Source organism: Oncorhynchus gorbuscha, unplaced genomic scaffold (genome assembly GCF_021184085.1).
Source record: "Oncorhynchus gorbuscha isolate QuinsamMale2020 ecotype Even-year unplaced genomic scaffold, OgorEven_v1.0 Un_scaffold_739, whole genome shotgun sequence".
NCBI lineage: Eukaryota > Metazoa > Chordata > Actinopteri > Salmoniformes > Salmonidae > Oncorhynchus > Oncorhynchus gorbuscha.
Window position 1 is genome coordinate 131445 of NW_025745786.1, and position 16417 is coordinate 147861.

Below are 16417 nucleotides of genomic sequence, written 5' to 3' on the forward strand. Positions count from 1 at the left end.
AGGGGTCGTAGTTACTCAGCTCCAGGGGTCATAGTGACTCTGCTACAGGGGTCATAGTGACTTTGCTACAGGGGTCATAGTGACTCTGCTACAGGGGTCATAGTGACTCTGCTCCAGGGGTCATAGTGACTCTGCTCCAGGGGTCATAGTGACTGCTCCAGGGGTCATAGTGACTCTGCTCCAGGGGTCTTAGTGACTCTGCTCCAGGGGTCATAGTGACTCTGCTCCAGGGGTCCCAGTGACTGCTCCAGGGGTCATAGTGACTCTGCTCCAGGGGTCTTAGTGACTCTGCTCCAGGGGTCATAGTGACTCTGCTCCAGGGGTCCCAGTGACTGCTCCAGGGGTCATAGTGACTGCTCCAGGGGTCATAGTGACTGCTCCAGGGGTCATAGTGACTCTGCTCCAGGGGTCATACCAGGGGTCTTAGTGACTCTGCTCCAGGGGTCTTAGTGACTCTGCTCCAGGGGTCGTAGTGACTCAGCTCCAGGGGTCGTAGTGACTCTGCTACAAGGGTCATAGTGACTCTGCTCCAGCGGTCATAGTGACTCTGCTCCAGGGGTCATAGTGACTCTGCTCCAGGGGTCATAGTGACTCTGCTCCAGGGGTCATAGTGACTCTGCTCCAGGGGTCTTAGTGACTCTGCTCCAGGGGTCTTAGTGACTCTGCTCCAGGGGTCTTAGTGACTCTGCTCCAGGGGTCATAGTGACTCTGCTCCAGGGGTCATAGTGACTCTGCTCCAGGGGTCATAGTGACTCTGTCCAGGGACCCAGTGACTCTGCTCCAGGGGTCATAGTGACTCTGCTCCAGGGGTCTTAGTGACTCTGCTCCAGGGGTCTTAGTGAATCTGCTCCAGGGGTCTTAGTGACTCTGCTCCAGGGGTCTTAGTGACTCTGCTCCAGGGGTCATAGTGACTCTGCTCCAGGGGTCTTAGTGACTCTGCTCCAGGGGTCTTAGTGACTCTGCTCCAGTGGTCTTAGTGACTCTGCTCCAGGGGTCATAGTGACTCTGCACCAGGGGTCATAGTGACTCTGCTCCAGGGGTCATAGTGACTGCTCCAGGGGTCTTAGTGACTCTGCTCCAGGGGTCTTAGTGACTACTCCAGAGGTCCTAGTGACTCTGCTTCAGGGGCCAGGGCTACTTCTAGGATCTCCAAAGAGATGTCCACCATCCTCTCCAGTGATCTCCACCATCCTCTCCAGTGATCTCCACCATCCTCTCCAGTGATCTCCATCATCCTCTCCATTGATCTCCACCATCCTCTCCAGTGATCTCCACCCACTCTCCAGTGATCTCCACCCACTCTCCAGTGATCTCCACCATCGTCTCCAGTGATCTCCACCATCCTCTCCATTGATCTCCACCATCCTCTCCATTGATCTCCACCATACTCTCCAGTGATCTCCACCATCCTCTCCAGTGATCTCCACCATCCTCTCCTGTGATCTCCACCCACTCTCCAGTGATCTCCACCATCGTCTCCAGTGATCTCCACCATCCTCTCCATTGATCTCCACCATCCTCTCCAGTGATCTCCACCATCCTCTCCAGTGATCTCCACCGTCCTCTCCAGTGATCTCCACCGTCCTCTCCAGTGATCTCCACCGTCCTCTCCAGTGATCTCCACCGTCCTCTCCAGTGATCTCCACCGTCCTCTCCAGTGATCTCCACCATCCTCTCCAGTGATCTCCACCGTCCTCTCCAGTGATCCTCACCATCCTCTCCAGTGATCTCCACCATCCTCTCCAGTGATCTCCACCATCCTCTCCAGTGATCTCCACCGTCCTCTCCAGTGATCTCCACCGTCCTCTCCAGTGATCTCCACCGTCCTCTCCAGTGACTGTAGAACACACCAAGATAACTCCATCCCTTCTGACTCTATGACGAGTCCAACCCCACATTGGACTTGAAGAATGAATGTGTGTGTAAGAAAGTAGGTCATACTAGTACTAGTTAGTACCAACTACTAGTTAGTGCCCTTTGCTGTTCTACTTTAGTACCAGCCTGCAGTACCAGTCTAGGCCTTTAAACCAGCCAGGCTAGCCAGCTGGGGATGGGGCTGGGGATGAGGCTGGGGATGAGGCTGGGATGAGGCTGGGGATGAGGCTAGGTCTGGGAAATAGAGTGCAGAAAGCAGAGCTAAGTAGGAATGACTAGCAGGCACATGGTCCCGTCCTACAGCAGTAACATACTGACAGGATGTCTCTAACAGCAGTAACATACTGACAGGATGTCTAGTCTCTAACAGCAGTAACATACTGACAGGATGTCTAGTCTCTAACAGCAGTAACATACTGACAGGATGTCTCTAACAGCAGTAACATACTGACAGGATGTCTAGTCTCTAACAGCAGTAACATACTGACAGGATGTCTCTAACAGCAGTAACATACTGACAGGATGTCTAGTCTCTAACAGCAGTAACATACTGACAGGATGTCTAGTCTCTAACAGCAGTAACATACTGACAGGATGGCTAGTCTCTAACAGCAGTAACATACTGACAGGATGTCTCTAACAGCAGTAACATACTGACAGGATGTCTCTAACAGCAGTATCATACTGACAGGATGTCTAGTCTCTAACAGCAGTAACATACTGACAGGATGTCTCTAACAGCAGTAACATACTGACAGGATGTCTAGTCTCTAACAGCAGTATCATACTGACAGGATGTCTCTAACAGCAGTAACATACTGACAGGATGTCTCTAACAGCAGTAACATACTGACAGGATGTCTCTAACAGCAGTAACATACTGACAGGATGTCTCTAACAGCAGTAACATACTGACAGGATGTCTCTAACAGCAGTAACATACTGACAGGATGTCTAGTCTCTAACAGCAGTAACATACTGACAGGATGTCTCTAACAGCAGTAACATACTGACAGGACGTCTCTAACAGCAGTAACATACTGACAGGATGTCTCTAACAGCAGTATCATCCTGACAGGACGTCTCTAACAGCAGTAACATACTGACAGGATGTCTCTAACAGCAGTAACATACTGACAGGATGTCTAGTCTCTAACAGCAGTAACATACTGACAGGATGTCTCTAACAGCAGTAACATACTGACAGGATGTCTAGTCTCTAACAGCAGTAACATACTGACAGGATGTCTCTAACAGCAGTAACATACTGACAGGATGTCTAGTCTCTAACAGCAGTAACATACTGACAGGATGTCTCTAACAGCAGTAACATACTGACAGGATGTCTCTAACAGCAGTAACATACTGACAGGATGTCTAGTCTCTAACAGCAGTAACATACTGACAGGATGTCTAGTCTCTAACAGCAGTAACATACTGACAGGATGTCTAGTCTCTAACAGCAGTATCATACTGACAGGATGTCTCTAACAGCAGTAACATACTGACAGGATGTCTCTAACAGCAGTAACATACTGACAGGATGTCTCTAACAGCAGTAACATACTGACAGGATGTCTAGTCTCTAACAGCAGTAACATACTGACAGGATGTCTCTAACAGCAGTAACATACTGACAGGATGTCTCTAACAGCAGTAACATACTGACAGGATGTCTCTAACAGCAGTAACATACTGACAGGATGTCTCTAACAGCAGTAACATACTGACAGGATGTCTCTAACAGCAGTATCATACTGACAGGATGTCTCTAACAGCAGTAACATACTGACAGGATGTCTCTAACAGCAGTAACATACTGACAGGATGTCTAGTCTCTAACAGCAGTATCATACTGACAGGATGTCTAGTCTCTAACAGCAGTAACATACTGACAGGATGTCTCTAACAGCAGTAACATACTGACAGGATGTCTAGTCTCTAACAGCAGTAACATACTGACAGGATGTCTCTAACAGCAGTAACATACTGACAGGATGTCTCTAACAGCAGTATCATACTGACAGGATGTCTCTAACAGCAGTAACATACTGACAGGATGTCTAGTCTCTAACAGCAGTATCATACTGACAGGATGTCTAGTCTCTAACAGCAGTAACATACTGACAGGATGTCTAGTCTCTAATAGCAGTATCATACTGACAGGATGTCTCTAACAGCAGTAACATACTGACAGGATGTCTCTAACAGCAGTAACATACTGACAGGATGTCTAGTCTCTAACAGCAGTAACATACTGACAGGATGTCTCTAACAGCAGTAACATACTGACAGGATGTCTCTAACAGCAGTAACATACTGACAGGATGTCTAGTCTCTAACAGCAGTAACATACTGACAGGATGTCTCTAACAGCAGTAACATACTGACAGGATGTCTAGTCTCTAACAGCAGTAACATACTGACAGGATGTCTCTAACAGCAGTAACATACTGACAGGATGTCTAGTCTCTAACAGCAGTATCATACTGACAGGATGTCTCTAACAGCAGTAACATACTGACAGGATGTCTCTAACAGCAGTAACATACTGACAGGATGTCTCTAACAGCAGTAACATACTGACAGGATGTCTCTAACAGCAGTAACATACTGACAGAATGTCTCTAACAGCAGTAACATACTGACAGGATGTCTAGTCTCTAACAGCAGTAACATACTGACAGGATGTCTCTAACAGCAGTAACATACTGACAGGATGTCTAGTCTCTAACAGCAGTAACATACTGACAGGATGTCTAGTCTCTAACAGCAGTAACATACTGACAGGATGTCTCTAACAGCAGTAACATACTGACAGGATGTCTCTAACAGCAGTAACATACTGACAGGATGTCTAGTCTTTAACAGCAGTAACATACTGACAGGATGTCTCTAACAGCAGTAACATACTGACAGGATGTCTAGTCTTTAACAGCAGTAACATACTGACAGGATGTCTCTAACAGCAGTAACATACTGACAGGATGTCTAGTCTCTAACAGCAGTAACATACTGACACGATGTCTCTAACAGCAGTAACATACTGACAGGATGTCTCTAACAGCAGTAACATACTGACAGGATGTCTAGTCTCTAACAGCAGTAACATACTGACAGGATGTCTAGTCTCTAACAGCAGTAACATACTGACAGGATGTCTCTAACAGCAGTAACATACTGACAGGATGTCTAGTCTCTAACAGCAGTAACATACTGACAGGATGTCTCTAACAGCAGTAACATACTGACAGGATGTCTCTAACAGCAGTAACATACTGACAGGATGTCTAGTCTTTAACAGCAGTAACATACTGACAGGATGTCTCTAACAGCAGTAACATACTGACAGGATGTCTAGTCTCTAACAGCAGTAACATACTGACAGGATGTCTAGTCTCTAACAGCAGTAACATACTGACAGGATGTCTAGTCTCTAACAGCAGTAACATACTGACAGGATGTCTCTAACAGCAGTAACATACTGACAGGATGTCTCTAACAGCAGTAACATACTGACAGGATGTCTCTAACAGCAGTAACATACTGACAGGATGTCTAGTCTCTAACAGCAGTAACATACTGACAGGATGTCTCTAACAGCAGTAACATACTGACAGGATGTCTCTAACAGCAGTAACATACTGACAGGATGTCTAGTCTCTAACAGCAGTAACATACTGACAGGATGTCTAGTCTCTAACAGCAGTAACATACTGACAGGATGTCTAGTCTCTAACAGCAGTAACATACTGACAGGATGTCTAGTCTCTAACAGCAGTAACATACTGACAGGATGTCTAGTCTCTAACAGCAGTAACATACTGACAGGATGTCTCTAACAGCAGTAACATACTGACAGGATGTCTCTAACAGCAGTAACATACTGACAGGATGTCTAGTCTCTAACAGCAGTAACATACTGACAGGATGTCTCTAACAGCAGTAACATACTGACAGGATGTCTCTAACAGCAGTAACATACTGACAGGATGTCTAGTCTCTAACAGCAGTAACATACTGACAGGATGTCTAGTCTCTAACAGCAGTAACATACTGACAGGATGTCTAGTCTCTAACAGCAGTAACATACTGACAGGATGTCTCTAACAGCAGTAACATACTGACAGGATGTCTCTAACAGCAGTAACATACTGACAGGATGTCTCTAACAGCAGTAACATACTGACAGGATGTCTAGTCTCTAACAGCAGTAACATACTGACAGGATGTCTAGTCTCTAACAGCAGTATCATACTGACAGGATGTCTCTAACAGCAGTATCATACTGACAGGATGTCTCTAACAGCAGTAACATACTGACAGGATGTCTCTAACAGCAGTAACATACTGACAGGATGTCTCTAACAGCAGTAACATACTGACAGGATGTCTCTAACAGCAGTAACATACTGACAGGATGTCTCTAACAGCAGTAACATACTGACAGGATGTCTAGTCTCTAACAGCAGTATCATACTGACAGGATGTCTCTAACAGCAGTAACATACTGACAGGATGTCTCTAACAGCAGTAACATACTGACAGGATGTCTCTAACAGCAGTAACATACTGACAGGATGTCTAGTCTCTAACAGCAGTAACATACTGACAGGATGTCTAGTCTCTAACAGCAGTAACATACTGACAGGATGTCTCTAACAGCAGTAACATACTGACAGGATGTCTCTAACAGCAGTAACATACTGACAGGATGTCTAGTCTCTAACAGCAGTATCATACTGACAGGATGTCTCTAACAGCAGTAACATACTGACAGGATGTCTAGTCTCTAACAGCAGTAACATACTGACAGGATGTCTCTAACAGCAGTAACATACTGACAGGATGTCTCTAACAGCAGTAACATACTGACAGGATGTCTCTAACAGCAGTAACATACTGACAGGATGTCTCTAACAGCAGTAACATACTGACAGGATGTCTCTAACAGCAGTAACATACTGACAGGATGTCTCTAACAGCAGTAACATACTGACAGGATGTCTAGTCTCTAACAGCAGTATCATACTGACAGGATGTCTCTAACAGCAGTAACATACTGACAGGATGTCTCTAACAGCAGTATCATACTGACAGGATGTCTAGTCTCTAACAGCAGTAACATACTGACAGGATGTCTCTAACAGCAGTAACATACTGACAGGATGTCTAGTCTCTAACAGCAGTAACATACTGACAGGATGTCTAGTCTCTAACAGCAGTAACATACTGACAGGATGTCTCTAACAGCAGTATCATACTGACAGGATGTGTAGTCTCTAACAGCAGTAACATACTGACAGGATGTCTCTAACAGCAGTAACATACTGACAGGATGTCTCTAACAGCAGTATCATACTGACAGGATGTCTCTAACAGCAGTAACATACTGACAGGATGTCTCTAACAGCAGTAACATACTGACAGGATGTCTGACAGGAGTCTCTAACAGCAGTAACATACTGACAGGATGTCTAGTAACATCTAGGACAGCAGTATCATACTGACAGGATGTCTCTAACAGCAGTAACATACTGACAGGATGTCTCTAACAGCAGTAACATACTGACAGGATGTCTCTAACAGCAGTAACATACTGACAGGATGTCTAGTCTCTAACAGCAGTATCATACTGACAGGATGTCTCTAACAGCAGTAACATACTGACAGGATGTCTCTAACAGCAGTAACATACTGACAGGATGTCTAGTCTCTAACAGCAGTAACATACTGACAGGATGTCTAACAGCAGTAACATACTGACAGGATGTCTAGTCTCTAACAGCAGTAACATACTGACAGGATGTCTAGTCTCTAACAGCAGTAACATACTGACAGGATGTCTCTAACAGCAGTAACATACTGACAGGATGTCTCTAACAGCAGTAACATACTGACAGGATGTCTAGTCTCTAACAGCAGTAACATACTGACAGGATGTCTAGTCTCTAACAGCAGTAACATACTGACAGGATGTCTCTAACAGCAGTAACATACTGACAGGATGTCTCTAACAGCAGTAACATACTGACAGGATGTCTCTAACAGCAGTAACATACTGACAGGATGTCTCTAACAGCAGTAACATACTGACAGGATGTCTCTAACAGCAGTAACATACTGACAGGATGTCTCTAACAGCAGTAACATACTGACAGGATGTCTCTAACAGCAGTAACATACTGACAGGATGTCTCTAACAGCAGTAACATATCTAACACAGTGACAGGATGTCTCTAACAGCAGTAACATACTGACAGGATGTCTAGTCTCTAACAGCAGTAACATACTGACAGGATGTCTAGTCTCTAACAGCAGTAACATACTGACAGGATGTCTCTAACAGCAGTAACATACTGACAGGATGTCTAGTCTCTAACAGCAGTAACATACTGACAGGATGTCTCTAACAGCAGTAACATACTGACAGGATGTCTAGTCTCTAACAGCAGTATCATACTGACAGGATGTCTCTAACAGCAGTAACATACTGACAGGATGTCTCTAACAGCAGTAACATACTGACAGGATGTCTCTAACAGCAGTAACATACTGACAGGATGTCTCTAACAGCAGTAACATACTGACAGGATGTCTAGTCTCTAACAGCAGTAACATACTGACAGGATGTCTCTAACAGCAGTAACATACTGACAGGATGTCTCTAACAGCAGTAACATACTGACAGGATGTCTAACAGCAGTAACATACTGACAGGATGTCTCTAACAGCAGTAACATACTGACAGGATGTCTCTAACAGCAGTAACATACTGACAGGATGTCTAGTCTCTAACAGCAGTAACATACTGACAGGATGTCTAGTCTCTAACAGCAGTAACATACTGACAGGATGTCTCTAACAGCAGTAACATACTGACAGGATGTCTCTAACAGCAGTAACATACTGACAGGATGTCTCTAACAGCAGTAACATACTGACAGGATGTCTAGTCTCTAACAGCAGTAACATACTGACAGGATGTCTCTAACAGCAGTAACATACTGACAGGATGTCTCTAACAGCAGTAACATACTGACAGGATGTCTCTAACAGCAGTAACATACTGACAGGATGTCTCTAACAGCAGTAACATACTGACAGGATGTCTCTAACAGCAGTAACATACTGACAGGATGTCTAGTCTCTAACAGCAGTAACATACTGACAGGATGTCTCTAACAGCAGTAACATACTGACAGGATGTCTAACAGCAGTAACATCTAACAGCAGTAACATACTGACAGGATGTCTAGTCTCTAACAGCAGTAACATACTGACAGGATGTCTCTAACAGCAGTAACATACTGACAGGATGTCTAACATACTGACAGGATGCAGTAACATACTGACAGGATAGTCTCTAACAGCAGTAACATACTGACAGGATGTCTCTAACAGCAGTAACATACTGACAGGATGTCTCTAACAGCAGTAACATACTGACAGGATGTCTCTAACAGCAGTAACATACTGACAGGATGTCTAGTCTCTAACAGCAGTAACATACTGACAGGATGTCTCTAACAGCAGTAACATACTGACAGGATGTCTCTAACAGCAGTAACATACTGACAGGATGTCTCTAACAGCAGTAACATACTGACAGGATGTCTAGTCTCTAACAGCAGTAACATACTGACAGGATGTCTCTAACAGCAGTAACATACTGACAGGATGTCTGACAGGAGTCTCTAACAGCAGTAACATACTGACAGGATGTCTCTAACAGCAGTAACATACTGACAGGATGTCTCTAACAGCAGTAACATACTGACAGGATGTCTAGTCTCTAACAGCAGTAACATACTGACAGGATGTCTCTAACAGCAGTAACATACTGACAGGATGTCTAGTCTCTAACAGCAGTAACATACTGACAGGATGTCTAGTCTCTAACAGCAGTAACATACTGACAGGATGTCTAGTCTCTAACAGCAGTAACATACTGACAGGATGTCTCTAACAGCAGTAACATACTGACAGGATGTCTCTAACAGCAGTAACATACTGACAGGATGTCTCTAACAGCAGTAACATACTGACAGGATGTCTAGTCTCTAACAGCAGTAACATACTGACAGGATGTCTCTAACAGCAGTAACATACTGACAGGATGTCTCTGTAACATACTGACAGGACGTCTCTAACAGCAGTAACATACTGACAGGATGTCTAGTCTCTAACAGCAGTAACATACTGACAGGATGTCTAGTCTCTAACAGCAGTAACATACTGACAGGATGTCTAGTCTCTAACAGCAGTAACATACTGACAGGATGTCTAGTCTCTAACAGCAGTATCATACTGACAGGATGTCTAGTCTCTAACAGCAGTAACATACTGACAGGATGTCTCTAACAGCAGTAACATACTGACAGGATGTCTCTAACAGCAGTAACATACTGACAGGATGTCTGACAGGATGTCTCTAACAGCAGTAACAGCAACATACTGACAGGATGTCTCTAACAGCAGTAACATACTGACAGGATGTCTCTAACAGCAGTAACATACTGACAGGATGTCTAGTCTCTAACAGCAGTAACATACTGACAGGATGTCTAGTCTCTAACAGCAGTAACACTGACAGTAACATACTGACAGGATGTCTAGTCTCTAACAGCAGTAACATACTGACAGGATGTCTCTAACAGCAGTAACATACTGACAGGATGTCTCTAACAGCAGTAACATACTGACAGGATGTCTCTAACAGCAGTAACATACTGACAGGATGTCTAGTCTCTAACAGCAGTAACATACTGACAGGATGTCTAGTCTCTAACAGCAGTCTCATACTGACAGGATGTCTCTAACAGCAGTAACATACTGACAGGATGTCTCTAACAGCAGTAACATACTGACAGGATGTCTCTAACAGCAGTAACATACTGACAGGATGTCTCTAACAGCAGTAACATACTGACAGGATGTCTCTCTAACAGCAGTAACATACTGACAGGATGTCTCATACTGACAGGATGTCTAGTCTCTAACAGCAGTAACATACTGACAGGATGTCTAGTCTCTAACAGCAGTATCATACTGACAGGATGTCTCTAACAGCAGTAACATACTGACAGGATGTCTCTAACAGCAGTAACATACTGACAGGATGTCTCTAACAGCAGTAACATACTGACAGGATGTCTCTAACAGCAGTAACATACTGACAGGATGTCTCTAACAGCAGTAACATACTGACAGGATGTCTAGTCTCTAACAGCAGTAACATACTGACAGGATGTCTCTAACAGCAGTAACATACTGACAGGATGTCTAGTCTCTAACAGCAGTAACATACTGACAGGATGTCTCTAACAGCAGTAACATACTGACAGGATGTCTCTAACAGCAGTAACATACTGACAGGATGTCAGTAACATACTGACAGGAGCAGTAACATACTGACAGGATGTACTGACAGGATGTCTCTAACAGCAGTAACATACTGACAGGATGTCTCTAACAGCAGTAACATACTGACAGGATGTCTAGTCTCTAACAGCAGTAACATACTGACAGGATGTCTCTAACAGCAGTAACATACTGACAGGGATGTCTCTAACAGCAGTAACATACTGACAGGATGTCTCTAACAGCAGTAACATACTGACAGGATGTCTCTAACAGCAGTAACATACTGACAGGATGTAACATGTCTCTAACAGCAGTAACATACTGACAGGATGTCTCTAACAGCAGTAACATACTGACAGGATGTCTAGTCTAACATACTGACAGCAGTACAGCAACACTGACAGGATGTCTCTAACAGCAGTAACATACTGACAGGATGTCTCTAACAGCAGTAACATACTGACAGGATGTCTAGTCTCTAACAGCAGTAACATACTGACAGGATGTCTCTAACAGCAGTAACATACTGACAGGATGTCTCTAACAGCAGTAACATACTGACAGGATGTCTGTCTCTAACAGCAGTAACATACTGACAGGATGTCTCTAACAGCAGTAACATACTGACAGGATGTCTCTAACAGCAGTAACATACTGACAGGATAGTCTCTAACAGCAGTAACATACTGACAGGATGTCTCTAACAGCAGTAACATACTGACAGGATGTCTCTAACAGCAGTAACATACTGACAGGATGTCTCTAACAGCAGTAACATACTGACAGGATGTCTCTAACAGCAGTAACATACTGACAGGATGTAACAGCAGTAACATACTCAGGATGTCTAACAGCAGTAACATACTGACAGGATGTCTAGTCTCTAACAGCAGTATCATACTGACAGGATGTCTCTAACAGCAGTAACATACTGACAGGATGTCTCTAACAGCAGTAACATACTGACAGGATGTCTCTAACAGCAGTAACATACTGACAGGATGTGACAGGATGTCTCTAACAGCAGTAACATACTGACAGGATGTCTCTAACAGCAGTAACATACTGACAGGATGTCTCTAACAGCAGTAACATACTGACAGGATGTCTAGTCTCTAACAGCAGTAACATACTGACAGGATGTCTCTAACAGCAGTAACATACTGACAGGATGTCTCTAACAGCAGTAACATACTGACAGGATGTCTCTAACAGCAGTAACATACTGACAGGATGTCTCTAACAGCAGTAACATACTGACAGGATGTCTAGTCTAACAGCAGTAACATACTGACAGGATGTCTCTAACAGCAGTAACATACTGACAGGATGTCTCTAACAGCAGTAACATACTGACAGGATGTCAGTCTCTAACAGCAGTGTCATACTGACTAACAGCAGTAACATACTGACAGGATGTCTCTCTAACAGCAGTAACATACTGACAGGATGTCTCTAACAGCAGTAACATACTGACAGGATGTCTCTAACAGCAGTAACATACTGACAGGATGTCTCTAACAGCAGTAACATACTGACAGGATGTCTCTAACAGCAGTAACATACTGACAGGATGTCTAGTCTCTAACAGCAGTAACATACTGACAGGATGTCTCTAACAGCAGTAACATACTGACAGGACAGCAGTATCATACTGACAGGATGTCTCTAACAGCAGTAACATACTGACAGGATGTCTCTAACAGCAGTAACATACTGACAGGATGTCTCTAACAGCAGTAACATACTGACAGGATGTCTCTAACAGCAGTAACATACTGACAGGATGTCTCTAACAGCAGTAACATACTGATACTGAGGATCTAGTAACAGCAGTAACATAACAGGATGTCTCTAACATACTGACAGGATGTCTAGTCTCTAACAGCAGTAACATACTGACAGGATGTCTCTAACAGCAGTAACATACTGACAGGATGTCTCTAACAGCAGTAACATACTGACAGGATGTCTCTAACAGCAGTAACATACTGACAGGATGTCTAGTCTCTAACAGCAGTAACATACTGACAGGATGTCTCTAGTCTCTAACAGCAGTAACATACTGACAGGATGTCTCTAACAGCAGTAACATACTGACAGGATGTCTCTAACAGCAGTAACATACTGACAGGATGTCAGTAACAGCAGTAACATACTGACAGGATGTCTCTAACAGCAGTAACATACTGACAGGATGTCTAGTCTCTAACAGCAGTAACATACTGACAGGATGTCTCTAACAGCAGTAACATACTGACAGGATGTCTCTAACAGCAGTAACATACTGACAGGATGTCTCTAACAGCAGTAACATACTGACAGGATGTCTAGTCTCTAACAGCAGTAACATACTGACAGGATGTCTCTAACAGCAGTAACATACTGACAGGATGTCTCTAACAGCAGTAACATACTGACAGGATGTCTAGTCTCTAACAGCAGTAACATACTGACAGGATGTCTCTAACAGCAGTAACATACTGACAGGATGTCTCTAACAGCAGTAACATACTGACAGGATGTCTCTAACAGCAGTAACATACTGACAGGATGTCTCTAACAGCAGTAACATACTGACAGGAGGATGTCTGACAGGATGTCTCTAACAGCAGTAACATACTGACAGGATGTCTAGTCTCTAACAGCAGTAACATACTGACAGGATGTCTCTAACAGCAGTAACATACTGACAGGATGTCTCTAACAGCAGTAACATACTGACAGGATGTCTGACAGGAGTCTCTAACAGCAGTAACATACTGACAGGATGTCTAGTCTCTAACAGCAGTAACATACTGACAGGATGTCTCTAACAGCAGTAACATACTGACAGGATGTCTCTAACAGCAGTAACATACTGACAGGATGTCAGTAACATAACATACTGACAGGATGTCTCTAACAGCAGTAACATACTGACAGGATGTCTCTAACAGCAGTAACATACTGACAGGATGATGTCTCAGTAACATACTGACAGGATGTCTCTAAAGCAGTAACATACTGACAGGATGTCTCTAACAGCAGTAACATACTGACAGGATGTCTCTAACAGCAGTAACATACTGACAGGATGTCTCTAACAGCAGTAACATACTGACAGGATGTCTCTAACAGCAGTAACATACTGACAGGATGTCTAGTCTCTAACAGCAGTAACATACTGACAGGATGTCTAGTCTCTAACAGCAGTAACATACTGACAGGATGTCTCTAACAGCAGTAACATACTGACAGGATGACAGGATACTGACAGGATCTAGTCTCTAACAGCAGTAACAACATGTCTGACAGGATGTCTGACAGGATGTCTCTAACAGCAGTAACATACTGACAGGATGTCTCTAACAGCAGTAACATACTGACAGGATGTCTCTAACAGCAGTAACATACTGACAGGATGTCTCTAACAGCAGTAACATACTGACAGGATGTCTCTAACAGCAGTAACATACTGACAGGATGTCTCTAACAGCAGTAACATACTGACAGGATGTCTCTAACAGCAGTAACATACTGACAGGATGTCTCTAACAGCAGTAACATACTGACAGGATGTCTAGTCTCTAACAGCAGTAACATACTGACAGGATGTCTCTAACAGCAGTAACATACTGACAGGATGTCAGTAACAACAGTAACATACTGACAGGATGTCTCTAACAGCAGTAACATACTGACAGGATGTCTCTAACAGCAGTAACATACTGACAGGATGTCTCTAACAGCAGTAACATACTGACAGGAGTCTCTAACAGCAGTAACATACTGACAGGATGTCTAGTCTCTAACAGCAGTAACATACTGACAGGATGATCTCTAACAGCAGTAACATACTGACAGGGATGCAGTAACATACTGACAGGATGTCTCTAACAGCAGTAACATACTGACAGGATGTCTCTAACAGCAGTAACATACTGACAGGATGTCTAGTCTCTAACAGCAGTAACATACTGACAGGATGTCTCTAACAGCAGTAACATACTGACAGGATGTCTCTAACAGGATGTCAGTAACATACATACTGACAGGATGTCTCTAACAGCAGTAACATACTGACAGGATGTCTGTCTCTAACAGCAGTAACATACTGACAGGATGTCTAGTCTCTAACAGCAGTAACATACTGACAGGATGTCTAGTAACATACTGACAGGATGTCTCTCTAACAGCAGTAACATACTGACAGGATGTCTCTAACAGCAGTAACATACTGACAGGATGTCTCTAACAGCAGTAACATACTGACAGGATGTCTAGTCTCTAACAGCAGTAACATACTGACAGGATGTCTCTAACAGCAGTAACATACTGACAGGATGTCTCTAACAGCAGTAACATACTGACAGGATGTCTCTAACAGCAGTAACATACTGACAGGATGTCTCTGTCTAGTCTAACAGCAGTACATACTGACAGGATGTCTCTAACAGCAGTAACATACTGACAGGATGTCTAGTCTCTAACAGCAGTAACATACTGACAGGATGTCTAGTCTCTAACAGCAGTAACATACTGACAGGATGTCTCTAACAGCAGTAACATACTGACAGGATGTCTAGTCTCTAACAGCAGTAACATACTGACAGGATGTCTCTAACAGCAGTAACATACTGACAGGATGTCTCTAACAGCAGTAACATACTGACAGGATGTCTCTAACAGCAGTAACATACTGACAGGATGTCTGTCTCTAACAGCAGTAACATACTGACAGGATGTCTCTAACAGCAGTAACATACTGACAGGATGTCTCTAACAGCAGTAACATACTGACAGGATGTCTCTAACAGCAGTAACATACTGACAGGATGTCTGACAGGATGTCTCTAACAGCAGTAACATACTGACAGGATACTGACAGGATGTCTAACAGCAGTAACATACTGACAGGAGTCTCTAACAGCAGTAACATACTGACAGGATGTCTCTAACAGCAGTAACATACTGACAGGATGTCTAGTCTCTAACAGCAGTAACATACTGACAGGATGTCTCTAACAGCAGTAACATACTGACAGGATGTCTCTAACAGCAGTAACATACTGACAGGATGTCTCTAACAGCAGTAACATACTGACAGGATGTCTCTAACAGCAGTAACATACTGACAGGAGTCTCTAACAGCAGTAACATACTGACAGGATGTCTAGTCTCTAACAGCAGTAAC